This window comes from Heptranchias perlo, chromosome 1 (genome assembly GCF_035084215.1).
Source record: "Heptranchias perlo isolate sHepPer1 chromosome 1, sHepPer1.hap1, whole genome shotgun sequence".
NCBI classification, from domain to species: domain Eukaryota; kingdom Metazoa; phylum Chordata; class Chondrichthyes; order Hexanchiformes; family Hexanchidae; genus Heptranchias; species Heptranchias perlo.
The window spans coordinates 22631840-22638862 of record NC_090325.1 but is presented as its reverse complement, the minus strand read 5'-3'; the positions used below and the strand labels follow the sequence as shown (position 1 = coordinate 22638862).

General features: G+C 41.0%; 1 long non-coding RNA gene across 1 annotated transcript in view; it reads left to right on the top strand.

Moving 5' to 3' along the window:
- Nucleotides 1–86: 86 nt before the first annotated feature.
- The window catches only part of LOC137323796 (uncharacterized), a 46921-nt gene continuing 39984 nt past the window's right edge, over nt 87–7023 (top strand). Inside the window, exon 1 of the long non-coding RNA XR_010963451.1 lies at nt 87–329. This is a non-coding gene — a long non-coding RNA (uncharacterized lncRNA). The remainder of the gene's footprint in view (nt 330–7023) is intronic.

Genomic DNA, 7023 nt, shown 5'->3' with positions numbered 1-7023 from the left:
CACATATACATTTTGTTCTTCAAACCCCAGGGATTGAGATAGAATAAACTCTCAGAGAGCGACCGATTTCTAAACAGTCGGAACAACCAGGCGGTGACGAGAGGCATCCGAAGGGAGTTGTGGCACCGCATTTGGTGACAGCTGTAGATTCAACGCAGCCATCGTCTGTTCAGGGCAGGGATTGAGGAAAAAGGTCGAAACCCAGTCGACGGAAAAATAGAAGGGGTGACTGTGATCTGGCGACCTGCTCAGCTTCATCAAGAAGTCCCGTTTCAGCCTACTGGTCATAGCAAGGCGGCTGGGACTCTGGATTGCTCGGGTGAGTGGAGGTGAGAGGAGTTTGTGTTCCACCTGCTTTCGGTAGATGGTGAATTTAGTGCCTTTGTGTTGAGAGAGAAAGGGTGGATGCTGATCTCCACATTTGGTGACTACAATCTGGTGCCAGACTCACCAACCTTTAATTCTACCCTAACCGTATGAAATACATGATTTCCAGGCCTAACGTCCCAAACATTGTAGGTTTTTTTTGGAATAAGTTCAGCACCGTCCTACTAGGGAATCATTAACTCCTGAGAGTAGCCGAATCAATAAGGACTCAGTAGCAATGTGTCAATTTGAAAATCCTGTTTATTTAGAGGAGCCGTCGATATTCGGGCCCTAAAGGGGATTTTATGCGTGACTTCCCAAAACATTTATTTGACTTCTGACTACAACCACTGAATAAGGTACAGGCAGCACGCATTTTCGGAATAAAGAATAGGTTTCAATAACCCTAAAACAACACAACGATCCGGAATTGCGCCATCGGCTTCCTTTTTTTCCGCTTTTTGAACGGTTTCTCAGCTTTCTTCCAAACCGCAAGCCGCGTGGGCGAGCTGGTACAAAGAGCACAAAACCGGTGCACGGAGGGGTTTGTGGAGGTGTGGAGATACTTCGGAATTTGCTGAAGCTTGTGTTCAAAGTGGGCTATACAGCGTGTCACGCTGCACTGAGAACGGTAAACATTGCAGTGCGGTATCATAAGCAAGCATGTCACCTCTAATACTGTGAATTAAAGACCATATGGGGTCTAGCAGACCCTCACAACATTTTATCATTGCAAGTGTCCATAAGGATAAATGGAGAGGATGATGAAGGACTTGCATTCACGACCTCAGGTCATCCCCAAAACGCTTCACAGCCAATTATGTACTTTTGAAGTGTAGTCGCTGTTGTAATGTAGGGTAATCTAGTAGTCAATTTGTGCACAGTAAGCTCCCATAAATAGCAATGAGATAATGACCAGATAATCTGTGCTTTTTTAGTGATGTCGGTTGAGAGATAAACATTGGCCACAACACCAGGTGAACTCCCCTTCCCTGAATAATGCCATGGATCTTTTATGTGCACCTGAGAGAGCAGAGGGGAACTCAGTTTAATGTCTCATCCAAAAGAAGGCACCCCCAACAGTACAGCACTCCCTCAGTACTTCACTCCAATGTCAGCCAAGATTATTTGCATATCTGGCATATTAAGAATATTCAAGCTTCTGTGTTTTTTTAATGTTCATTGTTTATTGTTCCTTGTTTTTTGAATTGAATTCTCAAGAAAGTACATTCACCTATATTAAGCCAATGCACATTTATATTACTTTTAAACTTATAAGGGAGGCATATGATAAAATTATGCTAACAGTACAAAAGAAGGCCATGTTGAATAAAGAAGTGTAGCGGGGAAATAAGAATGATGAGGTTAGAAGGATTAAAAGGGAATATGTAAAAGGGCACAATTGGAAATACCAAGGGCTTTTATAAACATATTAAAAAGTAAAATAATGGTTAAAGAGATGGTAGGATAACTCAGAGATGAAAGCGAGTCTAATTGTGGAGGATGAAGCTATAAAATAAATATTTTGTATCATTTTTTACAAATGACGGGGAAGTGAGAATGTAGGTGTGCTAGTGGAAGGTGTACTAAAATAATTAAAGATAACTGCAGAAAAGTAATGGATTTTAAAATAAATAACAAAAGAATTTGAGGTGGATAAGTCACCAGGGCCCAGATGGCAGCCCAAGCTTTTGAAGGTAGTCAGAGAGGAGATAGCAGAGGCACCGGCCATTATTTCCTTAAATATGAAAATTGTGCTGTGGGACTGAAGAATTGCAAATGTTAACACCCTTGTTCAAGAAGAGAGAGAGAGATAGACTGGTAACTATAGACCAGTTATTCTGCTGTGGGCAGACTCTAGAATCTATAATCTGAGGTAGAATTAGTGAGATGCATAGGTTACTCAAGGACAGCCTGCACAAGTTTGTGAAAGGCAAGTCATGTTTGGCAAATTTAATAGAATTCTTTGAAGAGGTGACCATTTAGATAGATAAATGGAATGCAGTAGATGTGGTGTATATGGATTTTCAGAAAGCATTTAATAAGAAGTCTCACAGGAGGCTTGTTACAAAAAATTCTCATTGCGTAGGGTATAAGGAGAAATGTAGCAACATGGTTAGAAAGTTGGTTGACAGATAGGAAACAAAGGTTTAGGTTAATGGGTATTGCTGAGATTAGAGAAGGGTTGACATTGTTGGCTTCACTTTTGTTCTCAGTTTATATGAATGATTTGGATTTGGGATTAGGGAGCACAATCTTGAAATTTGCTGATGATACAGAAGTAAGAGGTTTGGTAAACAGTGATGAGGATTGTCAATGACTTCAGAAGGATATAGTGGAATGGGCAGACAGGTGCCAGATGGAATTAATGTGGACAAGTGTGAGAGAGACCCAAGTGTTCAAGTCCACAATTCCCTGAAATTGCAAGCGCAAGTAGATAAAGTCATAATAGGATGAGAGGGTTGCCCTATGAGGAGAGATTGAGTAGAATGGGCCTATATTCTCTGGAGTTTATAAGAATGAGAGGTGATCTCATTGAAATGTATAAAATTCTTAGAGGGCTTGACAGGGTAAATGCTGAGAGGCTGTTTCCCCTGGCTGGAGAGTCTAGAACTAGGGGGCATAGTCTCAAGACAAGGGTTCGGCTATTTAGGACTAAGATGAGGAAAAATTTCTTCACTCAGGGTTGTGAATCTTTGGAATTCTTTACCCCAGGGGGCTGTGGATGCTCAGTCGTTGAATATATTCAAGGCTGAGATCGATAGATTTTTGGACTCAAAGGGAATCAAACGATGTGGGGATCGGGCGGGAAAGTGGAGTTGAGGTTAAAGACCAGCCATGATCTTATTGAATGGTGGGACAGGCTGGAGGGGCCATATGGCCAACTCCTGCTCCCATTTCTTTTGTTTTTATGTTCTTAAAAAAGGCCAACAGCATTTACAAATGGGGGCATAAAGTACAAGAGTAAAAAAGTAATGGTAAAGCTGTACAAAACATTGGTTAGGCCACAGTTAGAGTGCTGAATGTAGTTCTAGACACAACAATATAGAAAGGACATTAATTCCATAGAGAACGTGCAATGTAGATTCATCAGGATGATACTAGGGATGGAAAACTATAGTTATCAGGAGAGACTTGAGATAATGGGACTATTTCCATTGGAGCAGAGAAGACTAAGATGAGATTTAATAGAGGGTTAAAAGAATGCACTAACAAATAGGGTCCGGGTAAGAAAAAATGGTAATAAGACAAATAGGGCCATAGTACAAAAAAATGTTAAGATGTCTAAAAATGTTAAAAAGATAAATCTAAAGGCACTTTATCTGAATGTACGAAGCATTCGTAATAAGGTAGATGAATTAACAGCGCAAATTGATGTAAACGGATATGATATAATTGCAATTACAGAGACATGGCTGCAGGGTGACCAAGGCTGGGAGCTGAATATCCAAGGGTATTCGATATTTAGGAAGGACAGGCAAAGAAGAAAAGGAGGTGTGTGGCGTTAGTAAAGGATCAAATCAGACCAATAATAAGAAATTATATTGGCTCAGAAAATCAAGATGTAGAATCAGTCTGGGTGGAGTTAAGAACATAAGAACATAAGAACATAAGAAATTGGAGCAGGAGTAGGCCAATCGGCCCCTCGAGCCTGATCCCAACCACAAATCTAAAGAACACAAGAAGTCGGAGCAGGACCCGGCCACATAGCCCCTGGGCCCTCTCCGCCACCCACAGGGCATTGACCGATCCGAACTCAGCTTCATGTCCAATTTCCTGCCCGCTCCCCATAACCCCTAATTCCCTTTACTTCTAGGAAACTGTCTATTTCTGTTTTAAATTTATCTAATGATGTAGCTTCCACAGCTTCCTGGGGCAGCAAATTCCACAGACCTACTACCCTCTGAGTGAAGAAGTTTCTCCTCATCTCAGTTTTGAAAGAGCAGCCCCTTATTCTAAGATTATGCCCCCTAGTTCTAGTTTCACCCATCTTTGGGAACATCCTTACTGCATCCACCCGATCAAGACCCTTCACAATCTTATATGTTTCAATAAGATCGCCTCTCATTCTTCTGAACTCCAATGAGTAGAGTCCCAATCTACTCAACCTCTCCTCATATGTCCGCCCCCTCATCCCCGGGATTAACCGAGTGAACCTTCTTTGTACTGCCTCGAGAGCAAGTATGTCTTTTCTTAAGTATGGACACCAAAACTGTATGCAGTATTCCAGGTGCGGTCTCACCAATACCTTATATAACTGCAGCAATACCTCCTTGTTTTTATATTCTATCCCCCTAGCAATAAAAGCCAACATTCCGTTGGCTTTCTTGATCACCTGCTGCACCTGCATACCAACTTTTTGATTTTCTTGCACTAGGACCCCCAGATCCCTTTGTACTGCAGTACTTTCCAGTCTCTCGCCATTAAGAAAATAACTTGCTCTCTGATTTTTCCTGCCAAAGTGCATAACCTCACATTTTCCAATATTATATTGCATCTGCCAAATCTCCGCCCACTCACCCAGCCTGTCTATATCCCCTTGCAGGTTTTTTATGTCCTCCTCACTCTCTACTTTCCCTCCCATCTTTGTATCATCTGCAAATTTTGATATGTTGCACTCGGTCCCCTCCTCCAAATCGTTAATATAGATTGTAAAGAGTTGGGGACCCAGCACCGACCCCTGTGGAACACCACTGGTTACTGGTTGCCAGTCCGAAAATGAACCATTTATCCCAACTCTCTGCTTCCTGTTTGATAACCAATCCTCCACCCATGCCAGAATATTACCCCCAATCCCGTGATTTTTTATCTTAAGTAATAATCTTTTATGTGGCACCTTGTCGAATGCCTTCTGGAAGTCTAAATACACTACGTCCACTGGTTCCCCTTTATCCACCCTATACGTTATATCCTCCAAACAGTAGTGGTAATGTAGGGGACGGCATCAAACAGGAAATTAAAGATGAATTTAACAAGGGTACTACAGTAATCATGGGTGACTTTAATCTACATATAGACTGGCCAAACCAAATTAGCAATAATACTGTGGAGGATGAATTCCTGGAGTGTGTATGAGATGGTTTTTTAGACCAGTACATTGAGGAGCCAACCAGGGTACAGGCGATCTTAGATTGGATATTGTTCAATGAGAAGGGGTTAATTAATAATCTTGTTGTGCGGGGTCCTTTAGGGAAGAGTGACCATAACATGATAGAATTCTTCATTAAGATGGAAAGTGAAGTAGTCCAATCCGAAACTAAGGTCCTAAATCTAAACAAAGGAAACTACGAAGGTATGAGGAGTGAATTGGCTATGATAGATTGGGAAGCTTCATTAAAAGGCCTGATGCTGGATAGGCAATGGCTAACATTTAAGGAACAAATGCATGAATTGCAACAATTATACATTTCTTTCTGGTGCAAAAACACAAAAAGAAAAGTGACCCAACCATGGCTAACAAAAGAAATTAAGGATAGTATTAGATTCAAAGAGGAGTTGCCAGAAAAAGTAGCAAGCCTGAGGATTGGGGGCAGTTTAGAATTCAGCAAAAAAGAACCAAGAGATTGATTAAGAGGGGAAAAATAGAGTATGAGAGTAAACTTGCAAGGAACATAAAAGTGGACTGTAAAAGCTTCTACAAGAATGTAAAAAGAAAAAGATTAGTGAAGACAAATGCAGTTCCTTTACAGTCAGAAATGGGAGAATTTATAATGGGGAACAAGGAAATGGCAGAGCAATTAAACAAATACTTTGGTTCTGTCTTCACGGAAGAGGACACAAAAAACTTCCCAGAAATGCTAGGTAACCAAGGGAATAGTGAGAAGGAGAAATTAAAGGAAATTAGTATTAGTAAAAAAATAGTGCTGGAGAAATTAATGGGACTGAAAGCCAATAAATCCCCAGGACCTGATAATCTGCATCCCAGAGTACTAAAAGAGGTAGCCATGGAAATAGTGGGATGCATTAGTTGTCATCTTCCAAAATTCTATAGATTATGGAACAGTTCCTGCCAATTGGAGGGTGGCAAATGTAACCCCACTATTTAAAAAGGGAGGGTGAGAGAAAACAGGGAACTACAGACCGGTTAGCTTAACATCAGTAGTAGGGAAAATGCTGGATTCCATTATAAAGGATGTGATAACAGGACACTTAGAAAATATCAACGGGATTAGACAAAGTCAGCATGAATTTATGAAAGGGAAATCATGTTTGACAAACCTACTGGAGTTTTTTGAGGATGTAACTGGTAGAATAGATAAGGAAGAACCAGTGGATGTGGTTTATTTGATAATGTCCCACATAAACGGTTAGTGTACAAAATTAAAGAACATGGGATTGGTGGTAATATACTGGCATGGATTGAAAATTGGTTAACAGACAGGAAACAGAGAGTAGGAAGAAAAGGGCCTTTTTCAGGGTGGCAGGCAGTGTCTAGTGGGGTACCGCAGGGATCGGTGCTTGGGCCCCAGCTATTCACAATATATATGAATGACTTGGATGAGGGAACCAAATGTAATATTTCCAAGTTTGCTGACCACACAAAACTAGGTGGGATCGTGAGTTGTGAGGAGGATGCAAAGAGGCTTTAAGGCGATTTAGAAAAGTTGAGTGAGTGGGCAAATACATGGCAGATGCAGTATAATGTGGATAAATGTG